The sequence below is a fragment of the Lissotriton helveticus genome (assembly GCF_964261635.1).
Source record: "Lissotriton helveticus chromosome 1_1 unlocalized genomic scaffold, aLisHel1.1 SUPER_1_unloc_15, whole genome shotgun sequence".
Classification (NCBI taxonomy): Eukaryota; Metazoa; Chordata; class Amphibia; order Caudata; family Salamandridae; genus Lissotriton; species Lissotriton helveticus.
Genome location: NW_027611654.1, coordinates 3,077,174 through 3,099,289, shown reverse-complemented (window position 1 = coordinate 3,099,289; position 22,116 = coordinate 3,077,174). Strand labels below are relative to the sequence as shown.

The following is a 22,116-nucleotide window of genomic DNA, read 5'->3' as shown; positions in this document are numbered from 1 at the left end:
TAAGGCACATGCGCAGTGCAATCATGCATGATTAGTATAACATTGTGGAGTTTGATAGTATACCTGCGCTGGACATGCGCAATACTGACGTTGGAATCCCTTTCCTGCAGTGCGCATGCGCAGTACGTCCATCAGTGATTAGTATTCCAGCTGTGATCCTGCGCCGTGAAGTCTTAAGGCGTTAGTGTACAAAGCTGAGCGCATGCGCAGTATATTAGTAACTGACCCCGCTCATGCCCGTCGGGAGGTTAATGTCGCCCGGAGCCCCCGCGGTCTCCTCCGCTCTCGGGATCAACTCGGACTCGGAGCTTTCCCCGCCGGAGATCAGGAGAGGAGGGATCCACCCCCCCCCCCCCCCCGAGAGGAGAGACCGAGGAGGTGAGTCTGAGGGAGACCAGAGCCTCTCACTGACCCCGACTGACGTCACTAATGACCCCCAAGACCTGCTGACGTCACTACTGACCCCCCACCAGTCCTGCTGACGTCACTACTGACCCCCATCAGCCCTGCTGACCCGACTACTGACCCTCACCAGCCCTACTGACGTCACTACTGACCCCCACCAGCCCTGCTGACGTCACTACTGACCCCCTCCCTGCTGACGTCACTACTGACCCCCCAGTCCCCCTGCTGACCCCATTACTGACCCCCCAGCCCTGCTGACGTCACCACTGACCCCCACCAGCCCTGCTGACGTCACTACTGACCCCCCACCAGTCCTGCTGACGTCACTACTGACCCCCATCAGCCCTGCTGACCCGACTACTGACCCTCACCAGCCCTACTGACGTCACTACTGACCCCCACCAGCCCTGCTGACGCCACTACTGACCCTCACCATCCCTGCTGACCCCGCTACTGACCCTCACCATCCCTGCTGACCCCAGTACTGACCCCCACCAGCCCTGCTGACCCCATTACTGACCCCCCAGCCCTGCTGACGTCACTACTGACCCCCACCAGCCCTGCTGATGTCACTACTGACCCCCCACCAGCCCTGCTGACGTCACTACTGACCCCCACCAGCCCTACTGACGTCACTACTGACCCCCACCAGCCCTGCTTACCCCACTACTGACCCCCATCAGCCCTGCTGACCCCACTACTGACCCTCACCATCCCTGCTGACCCCAGTACTGACCCCCACCAGCCCTGCTGACCCCATTACTGACCCCCCACCAGCCCTGCTGACGTCACTACTGACCCCCACCAGCCCTGCTGACGTCACTACTGACCCCCACCAGCCCGACTGACGTCACTACTGACCCCCCATCAGCCCTGCTTACCCCACTACTGACCCCCATCAGCCCTGCTGACCCCACTACTGACCCTCACCATCCCTGCTGACCCCACTACTGACCCCCACCAGCCCTGCTGACCCCATTACTGACCCCCCACCAGCCCTGCTGACGTCACTACTGACCCCCACCAGCCCTGCTGACGTCACTACTGACCCCCACCAGCCCTGCTGACGTCACTACTGACCCCCACCAGCCCCAGTAACGTCACTACTGACCCCCACCAGCCCTGCCTACCCCATTACTGCCCCCATCAGCCCTGCTGACCCCACTACTGACCCTCACCATCCCTGCTGACCCCCACCAGCCCTGCTGACCCCATTACTGACCCCCCACCAGCCCTGCTGACGTCACTACTGACCCCCACCAGACCTGCTGACGTCACTACTGACCCCCACCAGCCCTGCTGACGTCACTACTGACCCCCCACCAGCCCTGCTGACGTCACTACTGACCCCCACCAGCCCGACTGACGTCACTACTGACCCCCACCAGCCCTGCTGACCCCACTACTGACCCCCACCAGCCCTGCTGACGTCACTACTGACCCCCACCAGCCCTGCTAACGTCACTACTGACCCCCACCAGCCCTGCTTACCCCACTACTGACCCCCATCAGCCCTGCTGACCCCACTACTGACCCTCACCATCCCTGCTGACCCCACTACTGACCCCCACCAGCCCTGCTGACCCCATTACTGACCCCCCACCAGCCCTGCTGACGTCACTACTGACCCCCACCAGCCCTGCTGACCCCATTACTGACCCCCCACCAGCCCTGCTGACGTCACTACTGACCCCCACCAGCCCTGCTGACGTCACTACTGACCCCCACCAGCCCGACTGACGTCACTACTGACCCCCACCAGCCCTGCTTACCCCACTACTGACCCCCATCATCCCTGCTGACCCCACTACTGACCCTCACCATCCCTGCTGACCCCACTACTGACCCCCACCAGCCCTGCTGACCCCATTACTGACCCCCCACCAGCCCTGCTGACGTCACTACTGACCCCCACCAGCCCTGCTGACGTCACTACTGACCCACCAGCCCTGCTGACGTCACTACTGACCCCCGCCAACCCTGCTGACGTCACTACTGACCCCCTCCCTGCTGACGTCACTACTGACCCCCCAGTCCCCCTGCTGACCCCATTACTGACTGACCCCCACCAGCCCTGCTGACGTCACTACTGACCCCCACCAGCCCTGCTGACGTCACTACTAACCCCCACCAGCCCTGCTGACGTCACTACTGACCCCCACCAGCCCTCCTGACGTCACTACTGACCCCCACCAGCCCTGCTGACGTCACTACTGACCCCCAGTCCCCCTGCTGACCCCATTACTGACCCCCACCAGCCCTGCTGACGTCACTACTGACCCCACCAGCCCTGCTGACATCACTACTGACCCCCACGAGCCCTGCTGATATCAATACTGACCCCCAACCCTGCTGACGTCACTACTGACCCCCACCAGCCCTGCTGAACCCTCTACTGACCCCGACCAGCCCTGCTGACCCAATCACTGACCCCCGACCAGCCCTGCTGCCCCCATTACTGACCCCCGACCAGCCCTGCTGACGTCACTACTGACCCCAACCAGCCCTGCTGACCCCATTACTGACCTCCACCAGCCCTGCTGCCCCCATTACTGACCCCAGACCAGCCCTGCTGACCCCATCACTGACCCCCGACCAGCCCTGCTGCCCCATTACTGACCCCCGACCAGCCCTGCTGACCCCATTACTGACCCCCGACCAGCGCTGCTGACCCCATTACTGACCCCCGACCAGCCCTGCTGCCCCATTACTGACCCCCGACCAGCCCTGCTGACCCCATTACTGACCCCCACCAGTCCTGCCAACCCCATTATTGACCCCCACCAGTCCTGCTGACCCCATTACTGACCCTCACCAGCACTGCTGACCCCATTACTGACCCCCACCAGCCCTGCTGACCCCATTACTGACCCCCACCAGCCCTGCTGACGTAACTACTGACCCCCACCCGGCTGACGTCACTACTGACCCCCCACCAGCCCTGCTGACGTCACTACTGACCCCTTCCAGCCCTGCTGACGTCACTACTGACCCCACCAGCCCTGCTGGCGTCACTACTGACCCCCACCAGCCCTGCTGACCCCACTACGGACCCCCACCAGCCCTGCTGACCCCACTACGGACCCCCACCAGCCCTGCTGACGTCACTACTAACCCCCACCAGCCATGCTGACGTCACTACTGACCCCCACCAGCCCTGCTGACGTCATTACTGATCCCCACCAGCCCTGCTGACGTCACTACTGACCCCCTCCCTGCAGACGTCACTACTGACCCCCCAGTCCCCCTGCTGACCCCATTACTGACCCCCACCAGCCCTGCTGACGTCACTACTGACCCCCACCAGCCCTGCTGACGTCACTACTGACCCCCACCAGCCATGCTGACGTCACTACTGACCCCCACCAGCCCTGCTGACGTCACTACTGACCCCCACCAGCCCTGCTGACGTCACTACTGACCCCCACCAGCCCTGCTGACGTCACTACTGACCCCCTCCCTGCTGACGTCACTACTGACCCCATAGTCCCCCTGCTGACCCCATTACTGACCCCCACCAGCCCTGCTGACCCCATTACTGACCCCCACCAGCCCTGCTGCCCCCATTACTGACACCAGACCAGCCCTGCTGCCCACATTACTGACCCCGACCAGCCCTGCTGCCCCCATTACTGACCCCCGACCAGCCCTGCTTCCCCCATTACTGACCCCAGACCAGCCCTGCTGACCCCATCACTGACCCCATCACTGACCCCCGACCAGCCCTGCTGCCCCCATTACTGACCCCGACCAGCCCTGCTGACCCCATTACTGACCCCCGACCAGTGCTGCTGACCCCATTACTGACCCCCGACCAGCCCTGCTGCCCCATTACTGACCCCCGACCAGCCCTGCTGACCCCATTACTGACCCCCGACCAGCCCTGCTGACCCCATTACTGACCCCCGACCAGTCCTGCTGACCCCATTACTGACCCCCACCAGTCCTGCCAACCCCATTACTGACCCTCACCAGCACAGCTGACCCCATTACTGACCCCCACCAGCCCTGCTGACCCCATTACTGACCCCCACCAGCCCTGCTGATGTAACTACTGACCCCCACCCGGCTGACGTCACTACTGACCCCCCACCAGCCCTGCTGACATCACTACTGACCCATTCCAGCCCTGCTGACGTCACTACTGACCCCCACCAGCCCTGCTGACGTCACTACTGACCCCCTCCCTGCTGACGTCACTACTGACCCCCCGGTCCCCCTGCTGACCCCATTACTGACCCCCACCAGCCCTGCTGACGTCACTACTCACCCCCACCAGCCATGCTGCCCCCATTGCTGACCCCCGACCAGCCCTGCTGACCCCATTACTGACCCCCGACCAGCCCTGCTGACCCCATTACTGACCCCCGACCAGCCCTGCTGCCCCCATTACTGACCCCGACCAGCCCTGCTGACCCCATTACTGACCCCCGACCAGCCCTGCTGACCCCATTACTGACCCCCGACCAGCCCTTCTGACCCCCGACCAGTCCTGCTGACCCCATTACTGACCCCCACCAGCCATGCTGACGTCACTACTGACCCCCACTAGCCCTGCTGACGTAACTACTGATCCCCACCCGGCTGACGTCACTACTAACCCCCCACCAGCCCTGCTGACATCACTACTGACCCATTCCAGCCCTGCTGACGTCACTACTGACCCCCACCAGCCCTGCTGGCGTCACTACTGACCCCCACCAGCCCTGCTGACCCCACTACTGACCCCCACCAGCCCTGCTGACGTCACTACTAACCCCCACCAGCCATGCTGACGTCGCTACTGACCCCCACCAGCCCTGCTGACGTCATTACTGACCCCCACCAGCCCTGCTGACGTCACTACTGACCCCCTCCCTGCTGACGTCACTACTGACCCCCCAGTCACCCTGCTGACCCCATTACTGACCCCCACCAGCCCTGCTGACGTCACTACTAACCCCCACCAGCCATGCTGCCCCCATTACTGACCCCCGACCAGCCCTGCTGACCCCATTACTGACCCCCGACCAGTGCTGCTGACCCCATTACTGACCCCTGACCAGCCCTGCTGCCCCCATTACTGACCCCCGACCAGCCCTGCTAACCCCATTACTGACCCCCGACCAGTCCTGCTGACCCCATTATTGACCCCCACCAGTCCTGCTGACCCCATTACTGACCCTCACCAGCACTGCTGACCCCATTACTGACCCGCACCAGCCCTGCTGACCCCATTACTGACCCCCACCAGCCCTGCTGACGTAACTACTGACCCCCACCCGGCTGAAGTCACTACTGACCCCCCACCAGCCCTGCTGACGTCACTACTGACCCCTTCCAGCCCTGCTGAAGTCACTACTGACCCCACCAGCCCTGCTGGCGTCACTACTGACCCCCACCAGCCCTGCTGACCCCACCAGGCCTGCTGACGTCACTACTAACCCCCACCATCCATGCTGACGTCACTACTGACCCCCACCATCCATGCTGACGTCACTACTGACCCCCACCAGCCCTGCTGACGTCATTACTGACCCCCACCAGCCCTGCTGACGTCACTACTGACCCCCTCCCTGCTGACGTCACTACTGACCCCCCAGTCCCCCTGCTGACCCCACTACTGACCCCCACCAGCCCTGCTGACGTCACTACTGACCCCCACCAGCCCTGCTGACGTCACTACTGACCCCCACCAGCCCTGCTGACACCACTACTGACCCCCACCAGCCCTGCTGACGTCACTACTAACCCCCACCAGCCATGCTGACGTCACTACTGACCCCCACCAGCTTTGCTGACGTCATTACTGACCCCCACCAGCCCTGCTGACGTCACTACTGACCCCCTCCCTGCTGACATCACTACTGACCCCCCAGTCCCCCTGCTGACCCCATTACTGACCCCCACCAGCCCTGCTGGCGTCACTACTGACCCCCACCAGCCCTGCTGACGTCACTACTAACCCCCACCAGCCATGCTGACGTCACTACTGACCCCCACCAGCCCTGCTGACGTCACTACTGACCCCCACCAGCCCTGCTGATGTCACTACTGACCCCCTCCCTGCTGACGTCACTACTGACCCCCCAGTCCCCCTGCTGACCCCATTACTGACCCCCACCAGCCCTGCTGACGTCACTACTGACCCCCACCAGCCCTGCTGACGTCACTACTAACCCCCACCAGCCATGCTGACGTCACTACTGACCCCCACCAGCCCTGCTGACGTCACTACTGACCCCCACCAGCCCTGCTGATGTCACTACTGACCCCCTCCCTGCTGACGTCACTACTGACCCCATAGTCCCCCTGCTGACCCCATTACTGACCCCCACCAGCCCTGCTGCCCCCATTACTGACACCAGACCAGCCCTGCTGCCCCCATTACTGACCCCGACCAGCCCTGCTGCCCCCATTACTGACCCCCGACCAGCCCTGCTGCCCCCATTACTGACCCCAGACCAGCCCTGCTGACCCCATCACTGACCCCATCACTGACCCCGACCAGCCCTGCTGTCCCCATTACTGACCCCGACCAGCCCTGCTGACCCCATTACTGACCCCCGACCAGTGCTGCTGACCCCATTACTGACCCCCGACCAGCCCTGCTGCCCCCATTACTGACCCCCGACCAGCCCTGCTGACCCCATTACTGACCCCCGACCAGTCCTGCTGACCCCATTACTGACCCCCACCAGTCCTGCCAACCCCATTATTGACCCCCACCAGTCCTGCTGACCCCATTACTGACCCTCACCAGCACAGCTGACCCCATTACTGACCCCCACCAGCCCTGCTGACGTAACTACTGACCCCCACCCGGCTGACGTCACTACTGACCCCCCACCAGCCCTGCTGTCATGACAGACGGCCACCGGGAACACACGGAGGAGGGATACCGATTAATAGCTCACCACTAACCAGGAAGCACACCCGTCTTCCATGGTTTTCTTCTTTATGGATCCCCTCCCGGTTTTCGTAGTTTACATGACTTAACTCAGAGGCCCTGCACCAGGAAATCTCTGATACCACTAAGAAACAGACGTCACTAGTCGATTAGCACGTGACTTTATTTTTCGGAACCACAGGATAATCCATCCGTTTGCAACTAAATTTCTTAAAATTCTACTACTCCTAGTGACAGCATCTCGCCAATTTACCTAAAGGGTACACCGCTATAAGGCCCAGACCTCACTCAACCCCATTGTAAGGGTTGACTCTAAGCCCTGAAGAGTCGTGTTGACTCAACGGCACACGACGAAACACGTGTCGGCTGACTGTTATTTCTCAAGTTTGGACCCATTAAAACCCAATCCTGCTGGGACAGGATTCACACCAAAGGATCTGCTTCTATGTTACTTTTTGTGTTGTATATCATCAATCAATTGAATTGTGAAACTTTATTTGTGGTTGCGAGAGCTTAGCTGTTCAGACATCACTACTGACCCATTCCAGCCCTGCTGACATCACTACTGACCCCCACCAGCCCTGCTGATGTCACTACTGACCCCCTCCCTGCTGGCGTCACTACTGACCCCCACCAGCCCTGCTGACCCCACCACGGACCCCCACCAGCCCTGCTGACCCCACTACGGACCCCCACCAGCCCTGCTGACGTCACTACTAACCCCCACCAGCCATGCTGACGTCACTACTGACCCCCACCAGCCCTGCTGACGTCATTACTGATCCCCACCAGCCCTGCTGACGTCACTACTGACCCCCTCCCTGCAGACGTCACTACTGACCCCCCAGTCCCCCTGCTGACCCCATTACTGACCCCCACCAGCCCTGCTGACGTCACTACTGACCCCCACCAGCCCTGCTGACGTCACTACTAACCCCCACCAGCCATGCTGACGTCACTACTGACCCCCACCAGCCCTGCTGACGTCACTACTGACCCCCATCAGCCCTGCTGACGTCACTACTGACCCCCACCAGCCCTGCTGATGTCACTACTGACCCCCTCCCTGCTGACGTCACTACTGACCCCATAGTCCCCCTGCTGACCCCATTACTGACCCCCACCAGCCCTGCTGACGTCACTACTGACCCCCACCAGCCCTGCTGACCCCATTACTGACCCCCACCAGCCCTGCTGCCCCCATTACTGAGACCAGCCCTGCTGCCCCCATTACTGACCCCGACTAGCCCTGCTGCCCCCATTACTGACCCCCGACCAGCCCTGCTGCCCCCATTACTGACCCCAGACCAGCCCTGCTGACCCCATCACTGACCCCATCACTGACCCCCGACCAGCCCTGCTGCCCCATTACTGACCCCGACCAGCCCTGCTGACCCCATTACTGACCCCCGACCAGTGCTGCTGACCCCATTACTGACCCCCGACCAGCCCTGCTGCCCCATTACTGACCCCCGACCAGCCCTGCTGACCCCATTACTGACCCCCGACCAGTCCTGCTGACCCCATTACTGACCCCCACCAGTCCTGCCAACCCCATTATTGACCCCCACCAGTCCTGCTGACCCCATTACTGACCCTCACCAGCACAGCTGACCCCATTACTGACCCCCACCAGCCCTGCTGACCCCATTACTGACCCCCACCAGCCCTGCTGACGTAACTACTGACCCCCACCCGGCTGACGTCACTACTGACCCCCCACCAGCCCTGCTGACATCACTACTGACCCATTCCAGCCCTGCTGATGTCACTACTGACCCCCACCAGCCCTGCTGACGTCACTACTGACCCCCTCCCTGCTGACGTCACTACTGACCCCCCAGTCCCCCTGCTGACCCCATTACTGACCCCCACCAGCCCTGCTGACGTCACTACTAACCCCCACCAGCCATGCTGCCCCCATTGCTGACCCCCGACCAGCCCTGCTGACCCCATTACTGACCCCCGACCAGTGCTGCTGACCCCATTACTGACCCCCGACCAGCCCTGCTGCCCCCATTACTGACCCCGACCAGCCCTGCTGACCCCATTACTGACCCCCGACCAGCCCTGCTGACCCCATTACTGACCCCCGACCAGCCCTTCTGACCCCCGACCAGTCCTGCTGACCCCAATACTGACCCCCACCAGTCCTGCTGACCCCATTACTGACCCCCACCAGCCATGCTGACGTCACTACTGACCCCCACTAGCCCTGCTGACGTAACTACTGATCCCCACCCGGCTGACGTCACTACTAACCCCCCACCAGCCCTGCTGACATCACTACTGACCCATTCCAGCCCTGCTGACGTCACTACTGACCCCACCAGCCCTGCTGGCGTCACTACTGACCCCCACCAGCCCTGCTGACCCCACTACTGACCCCCACCAGCCCTGCTGACCCCACTACTGACCCCCACCAGCCCTGCTGACGTCACTACTAACCCCCACCAGCCATGCTGACGTCGCTACTGACCCCCACCAGCCCTGCTGACGTCATTACTGACCCCCACCAGCCCTGCTGACGTCACTACTGACCCCCTCCCTGCTGACGTCACTACTGACCCCCAGTCCCCCTGCTGACCCCATTACTGACCCCCACCAGCCCTGCTGACGTCACTACTAACCGCCACCAGCCATGCTGCCCCCATTACTGACCCCCGACCAGCCCTGCTGACCCCATTACTGACCCCCGACCAGTGCTGCTGACCCCATTACTGACCCCCGACCAGCCCTGCTGCCCCCATTACTGACCCCCGACCAGCCCTGCTGACCCCATTACTGACCCCGACCAGTCCTGCTGACCCCATTATTGACCCCCACCAGTCCTGCTGACCCCATTACTGACCCTCACCAGCACTGCTGACCCCATTACTGACCCGCACCAGCCCTGCTGACCCCATTACTGACCCCCACCAGCCCTGCTGACGTAACTACTGACCCCCACCCGGCTGAAGTCACTACTGACCCCCCACCAGCCCTGCTGACGTCACTACTGACCCCTTCCAGCCCTGCTGAAGTCACTACTGACCCCACCAGCCCTGCTGGCGTCACTACTGACCCCCACCAGCCCTGCTGACCCCACTACTGACCCCCACCAGCCCTGCTGACGTCACTACTAACCCCCACCATCCATGCTGACGTCACTACTGACCCCCACCAGCCCTGCTGACGTCATTACTGACCCCCACCAGCCCTGCTGACGTCACTACTGACCCCCTCCCTGCTGACGTCACTACTGACCCCCCAGTCCCCCTGCTGACCCCACTACTGACCCCCACCAGCCCTGCTGACGTCACTACTGACCCCCACCAGCCCTGCTGACGTCACTACTGACCCCCACCAGCCCTGCTGACACCACTACTGACCCCCACCAGCCCTGCTGACGTCACTACTAACCCCCACCAGCCATGCTGATGTCACTACTGACCCCCACCAGCTTTGCTGATGTCATTACTGACCCCCACCAGCCCTGCTGACGTCACTACTGACCCCCTCCCTGCTGACGTCACTACTGACCCCCCAGTCCCCCTGCTGACCCCATTACTGACCCCCACCAGCCCTGCTGGCGTCACTACTGACCCCCACCAGCCCTGCTGACGTCACTACTGACCCCCACCAGCCCTGCTGACGTCACTACTGACCCCCACCAGCCCTGCTGACGTCACTACTGACCCCCACCAGCCCTGCTGACGTCACTACTGACCCCCTCCCTGCTAACGTCACTACTGACCCCCCAGTCCCCCTGCTGACCCCATTACTGACCCCCACCAGCCCTGCTGACGTCACTACTGACCCCCACCAGCCCTGCTGACGTCACTACTAATCCCCACCAGCCATGCTGACGTCACTACTGACCCCCACCAGCCCTGCTGACGTCACTACTGACCCCCACCAGCCCTGCTGACGTCACTACTGACCCCCTCCCTGCTGACGTCACTACTGACCCCATAGTCCCCCTGCTGACCCCTTTACTGACCCCCACCAGCCCTGCTGACGTCACTACTGACCCCCACCAGCCCTGCTGACCCCATTACTGACCCCCACCAGCCATGCTGCCCCCATTACTGACACCAGACCAGCCCTGCTGCCCCCATTACTGACCCCGACCAGCCCTGCTGCCCCCATTACTGACCCCCGACCAGCCCTGCTGCCCCCATTACTGACCCCAGACCAGCCCTGCTGACCCCATCACTGACCCCGACCAGCCCTGCTGCCCCCATTACTGACCCCGACCAGCCCTGCTGACCCCATTACTGACCCCCGACCAGTGCTGCTGACCCCATTACTGACCCCCGACCAGCCCTGCTGCCCCCATTACTGACCCCCGACCAGCCCTGCTGACCCCATTACTGACCCCCGACCAGTCCTGCTGACCCCATTACTGACCCCCACCAGTCCTGCCAACCCCATTATTGACCCCCACCAGTCCTGCTGACCCCATTACTGACCCTCACCAGCACAGCTGACCCCATTACTGACCCCCACCAGCCCTGCTGACGTAACTACTGACCCCCACCCGGCTGACGTCACTACTGACCCCCCACCAGCCCTGCTGACATCACTACTGACCCATTCCAGCCCTGCTGACGTCACTACTGACCCCCACCAGCCCTGCTGACGTCACTACTGACCCCCTCCCTGCTGACGTCACTACTGACCCCCCAGTCCCCCTGCTGACCCCATTACTGACCCCCACGAGCCCTGCTGACGTCACTACTAACCCCCACCAGCCATGCTGCCCCCATTGCTGACCCCCGACCAGCCCTACTGACCCCATTACTGACCCCCGACCAGTGCTGGTGACCCCATTACTGACCCCCGACCAGCCCTGCTGCCCCCATTACTGACCCCCGACCAGCCCTGCTGACCCCATTACTGACCCCCGACCAGCCCTGCTGACCCCATTACTGACCCCCGACCAGCCCTTCTGACCCCCGACCAGTCCTGCTGACCCCAATACTGACCCCCACCAGTCCTGCTGACCCCATTACTGACCCCCACCAGCCATGCTGACGTCACTACTGACCCCCACTAGCCCTGCTGACGTAACTACTGATCCCCACCCGGCTGACGTCACTACTAACCCCCCACCAGCCCTGCTGACATCACTACTGACCCATTCCAGCCCTGCTGACGTCACTACTGACCCCACCAGCCCTGCTGGCGTCACTACTGACCCCCACCAGCCCTGCTGACCCCACTACTGACCCCCACCAGCCCTGCTGACGTCACTACTAACCCCCACCAGCCATGCTGACGTCGCTACTGACCCCCACCAGCCCTGCTGACGTCATTACTGACCCCCACCAGCCCTGCTGACGTCACTACTGACCCCCTCCCTGCTGACGTCATTACTGACCCCCCAGTCCCCCTGCTGACCCCATTACTGACCCCCACCAGCCCTGCTGACGTCACTACTAACCCCCACCAGCCATGCTGCCCCCATTACTGACCCCCGACCAGCCCTGCTGACCCCATTACTGACCCCCGACCAGTGCTGCTGACCCCATTACTGACCCCCGACCAGCCCTGCTGCCCCCATTACTGACCCCCGACCAGCCCTGCTGACCCCATTACTGACCCCCGACCAGTCCTGCTGACCCCATTACTGACCCCCACCAGTCCTGCCAACCCCTGCTGACCCCATTACTGACCCTCACCAGCACTGCTGACCCCATTACTGACCCGCACCAGCCCTGCTGACCCCATTACTGACCCCCACCAGCCCTGCTGACGTAACTACTGACCCCCACCCGGCTGAAGTCACTACTGACCCCCCACCAGCCCTGCTGGCGTCACTACTGACCCCCATCAGCCCTGCTGACCCCACTACTGACCCCCACCAGCCCTGCTGACGTCACTACTGACCCCCACCATCCATGCTGACGTCACTACTGACCCCCACCAGCCCTGCTGACGTCATTACTGACCCCCACCAGCCCTGCTGACGTCACTACTGACCCCCTCCCTGCTGACGTCACTACTGACCCCCCAGTCCCCTTGCTGACCCCACTACTGACCCCCACCAGCCCTGCTGACGTCACTACTGACCCCCACCAGCCCTGCTGACGTCACTACTGACCCCCACCAGCCCTGCTGACACCACTACTGACCCCCACCAGCCCTGCTGACGTCACTACTAACCCCCACCAGCCATGCTGACGTCACTACTGACCCCCACCAGCTTTGCTGCCGTCACTACTGACCCCCACCAGCTTTGCTGACGTCATTACTGACCCCCACCAGCCCTGCTGACGTCACTACTGACCCCCTCCCTGCTGACGTCACTACTGACCCCCAGTCCCCCTGCTGACCCCATTACTGACCCCCACCAGCCCTGCTGACGTCACTACTGACCCCCACCAGCCCTGCTGACGTCACTACTAACCCCCACCAGCCATGCTGACGTCACTACTGACCCCCACCAGCCCTGCTGACGTCACTACTGACCCCCACCAGCCCTGCTGATGTCACTACTGACCCCCTCCCTGCTGACGTCACTACTGACCCCCCAGTCCCCCTGCTGACCCCATTACTGACCCCCACCACCCCTGCTGACGTCACTACTGACCCCACCAGCCCTGCTGACCCCATTACTGACCCCCACTAGCGCTGCTGCCCCCATTACTGACCCCAGACCAGCCCTGCTGACCCCATCACTGACCCCCGACCAGCCCTGCTGCCCCCATTACTGACCCCCGACCAGCCCTGCTGACCCCATTACTGACCCCCGACCAGTGCTGCTGCCCCCATTACTGACCCCCGACCAGCCCTGCTGCCCCCATTACTGACCCCCTTACCAGCCCTGCTGACCCCATTACTGACCACCGACCAGTCCTGCCGACCCCATTACTGACCCCCACCAGTCCTGCCAACCCCATTACTGACCCCCACCAGTCCTGCTGACCCCTTTACTGACCCTCACCAGAACTGCTGACCCCATTACTGACCCCCACCAGCCCTGCTGACGTAACTACTGACCCCACCCGGCTGACGTCATTACTGACCCCCCACCAGCCCTGCTGACGTCACTACTGACCCCTTCCAGCCCTGCTGACGCCACTACTGACCCCCACCAGCCCTGCTGACGTCACTACTGACCCCCCAGCCCTGCTGACCCCACTACTGACCACCACCAGCCCTGCTGACATCACTACTAACCCCCACCAGCCATGCTGACGTCACTACTGACCCCCACCAGCCCTGCTGACGTCATTACTGACCCCCACCAGCCCTGCTGACGTCACTACTGACCCCCACCAGCCCTGCTGATGTCACTACTGACCCCCTCCCTGCTGACGTCACTACTGACCCCATAGTCCCCCTGCTGACCCCATTACTGACCCCCACCAGCCCTGCTGACGTCACTACTGACCCCCACCAGCCCTGCTGACCCCATTACTGACCCCCACCAGCCCTGCTGCCCCCATTACTGAGACCAGCCCTGCTGCCCCCATTACTGACCCCGACTAGCCCTGCTGCCCCCATTACTGACCCCCGACCAGCCCTGCTGCCCCCATTACTGACCCCAGACCAGCCCTGCTGACCCCATCACTGACCCCATCACTGACCCCCGACCAGCCCTGCTGCCCCATTACTGACCCCGACCAGCCCTGCTGACCCCATTACTGACCCCCGACCAGTGCTGCTGACCCCATTACTGACCCCCGACCAGCCCTGCTGCCCCATTACTGACCCCCGACCAGCCCTGCTGACCCCATTACTGACCCCCGACCAGTCCTGCTGACCCCATTACTGACCTCCACCAGTCCTGCCAACCCCATTATTGACCCCCACCAGTCCTGCTGACCCCATTACTGACCCTCACCAGCACAGCTGACCCCATTACTGACCCCCACCAGCCCTGCTGACCCCATTACTGACCCCCACCAGCCCTGCTGACGTAACTACTGACCCCCACCCGGCTGACGTCACTACTGACCCCCCACCAGCCCTGCTGACATCACTACTGACCCATTCCAGCCCTGCTGATGTCACTACTGACCCCCACCAGCCCTGCTGACGTCACTACTGACCCCCTCCCTGCTGACGTCACTACTGACCCCCCAGTCCCCCTGCTGACCCCATTACTGACCCCCACCAGCCCTGCTGACGTCACTACTAACCCCCACCAGCCATGCTGCCCCCATTGCTGACCCCCGACCAGCCCTGCTGACCCCATTACTGACCCCCGACCAGTGCTGCTGACCCCATTACTGACCCCCGACCAGCCCTGCTGCCCCCATTACTGACCCCGACCAGCCCTGCTGACCCCATTACTGACCCCCGACCAGCCCTGCTGACCCCATTACTGACCCCCGACCAGCCCTTCTGACCCCCGACCAGTCCTGCTGACCCCAATACTGACCCCCACCAGTCCTGCTGACCCCATTACTGACCCCCACCAGCCATGCTGACGTCACTACTGACCCCCACTAGCCCTGCTGACGTAACTACTGATCCCCACCCGGCTGACGTCACTACTAACCCCCCACCAGCCCTGCTGACATCACTACTGACCCATTCCAGCCCTGCTGACGTCACTACTGACCCCACCAGCCCTGCTGGCGTCACTACTGACCCCCACCAGCCCTGCTGACCCCACTACTGACCCCCACCAGCCCTGCTGACCCCACTACTGACCCCCACCAGCCCTGCTGACGTCACTACTAACCCCCACCAGCCATGCTGACGTCGCTACTGACCCCCACCAGCCCTGCTGACGTCATTACTGACCCCCACCAGCCCTGCTGACGTCACTACTGACCCCCTCCCTGCTGACGTCACTACTGACCCCCAGTCCCCCTGCTGACCCCATTACTGACCCCCACCAGCCCTGCTGACGTCACTACTAACCGCCACCAGCCATGCTGCCCCCATTACTGACCCCCGACCAGCCCTGCTGACCCCATTACTGACCCCCGACCAGTGCTGCTGACCCCATTACTGACCCCCGACCAGCCCTGCTGCCCCCATTACTGACCCCTGACCAGCCCTGCTGACCCCATTACTGACCCCGACCAGTCCTGCTGACCCCATTATTGACCCCCACCAGTCCTGCTGACCCCATTACTGACCCTCACCAGCACTGCTGACCCCATTACTGACCCGCACCAGCCCTGCTGACCCCATTACTGACCCCCACCAGCCCTGCTGACGTAACTACTGACCCCCACCCGGCTGAAGTCACTACTGACCCCCCACCAGCCCTGCTGACGTCACTACTGACCCCTTCCAGCCCTGCTGAAGTCACTACTGACCCCACCAGCCCTGCTGGCGTCACTACTGACCCCCACCAGCCCTGCTGACCCCACTACTGACCCCCACCAGCCCTGCTGACGTCACTACTAACCCCCACCATCCATGCTGACGTCACTACTGACCCCCACCAGCCCTGCTGACGTCATTACTGACCCCCACCAGCCCTGCTGACGTCACTACTGACCCCCTCCCTGCTGACGTCACTACTGACCCCCCAGTCCCCCTGCTGACCCCACTACTGACCCCCACCAGCCCTGCTGACGTCACTACTGACCCCCACCAGCCCTGCTGACGTCACTACTGACCCCCACCAGCCCTGCTGACACCACTACTGACCCCCACCAGCCCTGCTGACGTCACTATTAACCCCCACCAGCCATGCTGATGTCACTACTGACCCCCACCAGCTTTGCTGATGTCATTACTGACCCCCACCAGCCCTGCTGGCGTCACTACTGACCCCCACCAGCCCTGCTGACGTCACTACTGACCCCCACCAGCCCTGCTGACGTCACTACTGACCCCCACCAGCCCTGCTGACGTCACTACTGACCCCCACCAGCCCTGCTGACGTCACTACTGACCCCCTCCCTGCTGACGTCACTACTGACCCCCCAGTCCCCCTGCTGACCCCATTACTGACCCCCACCAGCCCTGCTGACGTCACTACTGACCCCCACCAGCCCTGCTGACGTCACTACTAATCCCCACCAGCCATGCTGACGTCACTACTGACCCCCACCAGCCCTGCTGACGTCACTACTGACCCCCACCAGCCCTGCTGACGTCACTACTGACCCCCTCCCTGCTGACGTCACTACTGACCCCATAGTCCCCCTGCTGACCCCTTTACTGACCCCCACCAGCCCTGCTGACGTCACTACTGACCCCCACCAGCCCTGCTGACCCCATTACTGACCCCCACCAGCCATGCTGCCCCCATTACTGACACCAGACCAGCCCTGCTGCCCCCATTACTGACCCCGACCAGCCCTGCTGCCCCCATTACTGACCCCCGACCAGCCCTGCTGCCCCCATTACTGACCCCAGACCAGCCCTGCTGACCCCATCACTGACCCCGACCAGCCCTGCTGCCCCCATTACTGACCCCGACCAGCCCTGCTGACCCCATTACTGACCCCCGACCAGTGCTGCTGACCCCATTACTGACCCCCGACCAGCCCTGCTGCCCCCATTACTGACCCCCGACCAGCCCTGCTGACCCCATTACTGACCCCCGACCAGTCCTGCTGACCCCATTACTGACCCCCACCAGTCCTGCCAACCCCATTATTGACCCCCACCAGTCCTGCTGACCCCATTACTGACCCTCACCAGCACAGCTGACCCCATTACTGACCCCCACCAGCCCTGCTGACGTAACTACTGACCCCCACCCGGCTGACGTCACTACTGACCCCCCACCAGCCCTGCTGACATCACTACTGACCCATTCCAGCCCTGCTGACGTCACTACTGACCCCCACCAGCCCTGCTGACGTCACTACTGACCCCCTCCCTGCTGACGTCACTACTGACCCCCCAGTCCCCCTGCTGACCCCATTACTGACCCCCACGAGCCCTGCTGACGTCACTACTAACCCCCACCAGCCATGCTGCCCCCATTGCTGACCCCCGACCAGCCCTACTGACCCCATTACTGACCCCCGACCAGTGCTGGTGACCCCATTACTGACCCCCGACCAGCCCTGCTGCCCCCATTACTGACCCCCGACCAGCCCTGCTGACCCCATTACTGACCCCCGACCAGCCCTGCTGACCCCATTACTGACCCCCGACCAGCCCTTCTGACCCCCGACCAGTCCTGCTGACCCCAATACTGACCCCCACCAGTCCTGCTGACCCCATTACTGACCCCCACCAGCCATGCTGACGTCACTACTGACCCCCACTAGCCCTGCTGACGTAACTACTGATCCCCACCCGGCTGACGTCACTACTAACCCCCCACCAGCCCTGCTGACATCACTACTGACCCATTCCAGCCCTGCTGACGTCACTACTGACCCCACCAGCCCTGCTGGCGTCACTACTGACCCCCACCAGCCCTGCTGACCCCACTACTGACCCCCACCAGCCCTGCTGACGTCACTACTAACCCCCACCAGCCATGCTGACGTCGCTACTGACCCCCACCAGCCCTGCTGACGTCATTACTGACCCCCACCAGCCCTGCTGACGTCACTACTGACCCCCTCCCTGCTGACGTCATTACTGACCCCCCAGTCCCCCTGCTGACCCCATTACTGACCCCCACCAGCCCTGCTGACGTCACTACTAACCCCCACCAGCCATGCTGCCCCCATTACTGACCCCCGACCAGCCCTGCTGACCCCATTACTGACCCCCGACCAGTGCTGCTGACCCCATTACTGACCCCCGACCAGCCCTGCTGCCCCCATTACTGACCCCCGACCAGCCCTGCTGACCCCATTACTGACCCCCGACCAGTCCTGCTGACCCCATTACTGACCCCCACCAGTCCTGCCAACCCCTGCTGACCCCATTACTGACCCTCACCAGCACTGCTGACCCCATTACTGACCCGCACCAGCCCTGCTGACCCCATTACTGACCCCCACCAGCCCTGCTGACGTAACTACTGACCCCCACCCGGCTGAAGTCACTACTGACCCCCCACCAGCCCTGCTGGCGTCACTACTGACCCCCATCAGCCCTGCTGACCCCACTACTGACCCCCACCAGCCCTGCTGACGTCACTACTGACCCCCACCATCCATGCTGACGTCACTACTGACCCCCACCAGCCCTGCTGACGTCATTACTGACCCCCACCAGCCCTGCTGACGTCACTACTGACCCCCTCCCTGCTGACGTCACTACTGACCCCCCAGTCCCCTTGCTGACCCCACTACTGACCCCCACCAGCCCTGCTGACGTCACTACTGACCCCCACCAGCCCTGCTGACGTCACTACTGACCCCCACCAGCCCTGCTGACACCACTACTGACCCCCACCAGCCCTGCTGACGTCACTACTAACCCCCACCAGCCATGCTGACGTCACTACTGACCCCCACCAGCTTTGCTGCCGTCACTACTGACCCCCACCAGCTTTGCTGACGTCATTACTGACCCCCACCAGCCCTGCTGACGTCACTACTGACCCCCTCCCTGCTGACGTCACTACTGACCCCCAGTCCCCCTGCTGACCCCATTACTGACCCCCACCAGCCCTGCTGACGTCACTACTGACCCCCACCAGCCCTGCTGACGTCACTACTAACCCCCACCAGCCATGCTGACGTCACTACTGACCCCCACCAGCCCTGCTGACGTCACTACTGACCCCCACCAGCCCTGCTGATGTCACTACTGACCCCCTCCCTGCTGACGTCACTACTGACCCCCCAGTCCCCCTGCTGACCCCATTACTGACCCCCACCACCCCTGCTGACGTCACTACTGACCCCACCAGCCCTGCTGACCCCATTACTGACCCCCACTAGCGCTGCTGCCCCCATTACTGACCCCAGACCAGCCCTGCTGACCCCATCACTGACCCCCGACCAGCCCTGCTGCCCCCATTACTGACCCCCGACCAGCCCTGCTGACCCCATTACTGACCCCCGACCAGTGCTGCTGCCCCCATTACTGACCCCCGACCAGCCCTGCTGCCCCCATTACTGACCCCCTTACCAGCCCTGCTGACCCCATTACTGACCACCGACCAGTCCTGCCGACCCCATTACTGACCCCCACCAGTCCTGCCAACCCCATTACTGACCCCCACCAGTCCTGCTGACCCCTTTACTGACCCTCACCAGAACTGCTGACCCCATTACTGACCCCCACCAGCCCTGCTGACGTAACTACTGACCCCACCCGGCTGACGTCATTACTGACCCCCCACCAGCCCTGCTGACGTCACTACTGACCCCTTCCAGCCCTGCTGACGCCACTACTGACCCCCACCAGCCCTGCTGACGTCACTACTGACCCCCCAGCCCTGCTGACCCCACTACTGACCACCACCAGCCCTGCTGACATCACTACTGACCCCCACCAGCCATGCTGACGTCACTACTGACCCCCACCAGCCCTGCTGACGTCACTACTGACCCCTCCCGGCTGACGTCACTACTGACCCCCCAGTCCCCCTGCTGACCCCATTACTGACCCCCACCAGCCCTGCTGACGTCACTACTGACCCCCACCAGCCCTGCTGACCCCATTACTGACCCCCACCAGCCCTGCTGCCCCCATTACTGACCCCCGACCAGCCCTGCTGACCCCATTACTGACCCCCGACCAGCCCTTCTGACCCCGACCAGTCCTGCTGACCCCAATACTGACCCCCACCAGTCCTGCTGACCCCATTACTGACCCCCACCAGCCATGCTGACGTCACTACTGACCCTCACTAGCCCTGCTGACGTCACTACTGACCCCCACCAGCCCTGCCGCCCCATTACTGACCCCCACCAGCCCAGCTGACCCCCACTACTGACCCCCACCAGCCCTGCTGACATCATTACTGACCCCCACCAGCCCTGCTGCCCCCATTACTGACCCCCACTAGCCCTGCTGAACTCACTACTGACCCCCACCAGCCCTGCTGCCCCCATTACTGACCCCCACCAGCCCTGCTGACCACATTACTGACCCCCACCAGCCATGCTGATGTCACTACTGACCCCCACCAGCCCTGCTGACGTCACTACTGACTCCCACCAGCCCTGCTGACGTCACTACTGACCCCCACCAGCCCTGCTGACCCCACTACTCACCCCCACCAGCCCTGCTGACCCCACTACTCACCCCCACCAGCCCTGCTGACGTCACTACTGACCCCCCACCAGCCCTGCTGACATCACTACTGACCCCACCAGCCCTGCTGACCCCATTACTGACCCCCAACAGCCCTGCTGACCCCACTACTGACCCCTTCCAGCCCTGCTGACGTCACTACTGACCCTCACCAGCCCTGCAGCCCTGCTGACCCCATTACTGACCCCCACCAGCACTGCTGACCCCATTACTGACCCCCAACCAGCCCTGCTGCCCCATTACTGACCCCCCACCAGCCCTGCTGCCCCCATTACTGACCACCGACCAGCCCTGCTGCCCCATTACAGACCCCCCACCAGCCCTGCTGACCCCATTACTGACCCCCCAGCAACCCTGCTGCCCCATTACTGACCCCCAGCCCTGCTGACCCCACTACTGACCCCCACCAGCCCTGCTGATGTCACTACTGACCCCACCAGCCCTGCTGACCCTTTACTGACCACCCACCAGCCCTGCTGACCCCATTACTGACCCCCACCAGCCCTGCTGCCCCATTACTGACCCCCACCAGCCCTACTGACCCCATTACTGACCCCTGACCAGCCCTGCTGACCCCATTAGAGACCCCCCACCAGCCCTGCTGACCCCCCAACAACCCTGCTGCCCCATTACTGATCCCCAGCCCTGCTGACCCCACTACTGACCCCCACCAGCCCTGCTGATGTCACTACTGACCCCACCAGCCCTGCTGACCCATTACTGACCGCCCACCAGCCCTGCTG

The 22,116-nt window shown here is 62.9% G+C and overlaps 1 long non-coding RNA gene across 1 annotated transcript in view; it reads left to right on the top strand.

Moving 5' to 3' along the window:
- The first annotated feature begins 221 nt into the window (after nt 1–221).
- LOC144805577 (uncharacterized) overlaps nt 222–22,116 on the top strand; it is a 95,257-nt gene continuing 73,362 nt past the window's right edge. The window contains exon 1 of the long non-coding RNA XR_013605546.1: nt 222–378. This is a non-coding gene — a long non-coding RNA (uncharacterized LOC144805577). The remainder of the gene's footprint in view (nt 379–22,116) is intronic.